A 1,042-nucleotide genomic window follows, 5' to 3' on the forward strand; every position below is an offset into this window, starting at 1 on the left:
AGATTTTCATAGATCAAGTTTTCAACCAGTGGAACGTTGCGTGAAGTACCTGACTATATACTTGCAAAGGAAATCTTATTTCTTTCTTTTTTTTTTTTTTTTTTTTGCGGTACGCGGGCCTCTCACTGTTGTGGCCTCTCCCGTTGTGGAGCACAGGCTCCGGACGCGCAGGCTCAGCGGCCATGGCTCACGGGCCCAGCCGCTCCGCGGCATGTGGGATCTTCCCGCACCGGGGCACGAACCCATGTCCCCTGCATCAGCAGGCGGACTCTCAACCACTGTGCCACCAGGGAAGCCCGAAATCTTTTTTCTTAATTACCAAGTAAGTATCACTGCTTTTGTTGAATTTTGAGGAATCAGGTAAAACCCCAGGATGGTGACAGACACAAAAAATTTCATAAAAAGCTTAGATTAAAAGATAATTATGTGGTGAAAATTGCAACCTAAAAGCTCATCAAAAGAGAATTGGTTAAATTATGATACATCCATTCAGAAGCTCGACATTTATTGCCATAGAAAGGTGCCTACCTATATCGAGTTTAAAAAGCCAGTTATAGATCCTTTTGTAGTTACTGAGAGTGATGACTGGGTGTTCATGAGGTTGTGTGACATGTACCTCCCTCAAACCTTGTTATGACACCAGCATGTTACCCGTCTAACACGAAAAAAGAGGGAAAAAAAGGGGGGGGAGAAAGAAAAGAAAAAAAAAGTTGGTTATAAATTAACAAGTAGAATTTGATCCTATTTTAAAAAGTCATTGGGAAAGAAATACAGTAGTCCCTCTTTATCCATGGGGATATGTTCCAAGACTCCCAATTGGATGCCTGAAACCATGGATAGTACTGGACCCTATGTATACTATGTTTTTTCCTGTACATACATACCTGTGGTAAAGTTTAATTTGGCACAATAAGATATTAACGACAATAACGAACAACAAAATAGAATAATTATAACAATATACTCTAATAAAAGTTATGTGAATATGGTCTCTCTCTCAAAATATCTCACTGTACAATTTTAATGCTTTTTCTGTCTTAAC

The 1,042-nt window shown here is 39.6% G+C and overlaps 1 non-coding gene across 1 annotated transcript; it reads left to right on the top strand.

Annotated features, from left to right (window-relative positions):
* Positions 1–557: 557 nt before the first annotated feature.
* LOC132494530 (small nucleolar RNA U13) lies at positions 558–661 on the top strand. The gene has a single exon (XR_009533107.1). It is a non-coding gene; the product is annotated as a small nucleolar RNA U13 (small nucleolar RNA).
* The last annotated feature ends 381 nt before the right edge of the window (positions 662–1,042 follow it).

Source organism: Mesoplodon densirostris, chromosome 7, assembly GCF_025265405.1.
Source record: "Mesoplodon densirostris isolate mMesDen1 chromosome 7, mMesDen1 primary haplotype, whole genome shotgun sequence".
Taxonomy (NCBI): domain Eukaryota; kingdom Metazoa; phylum Chordata; class Mammalia; order Artiodactyla; family Ziphiidae; genus Mesoplodon; species Mesoplodon densirostris.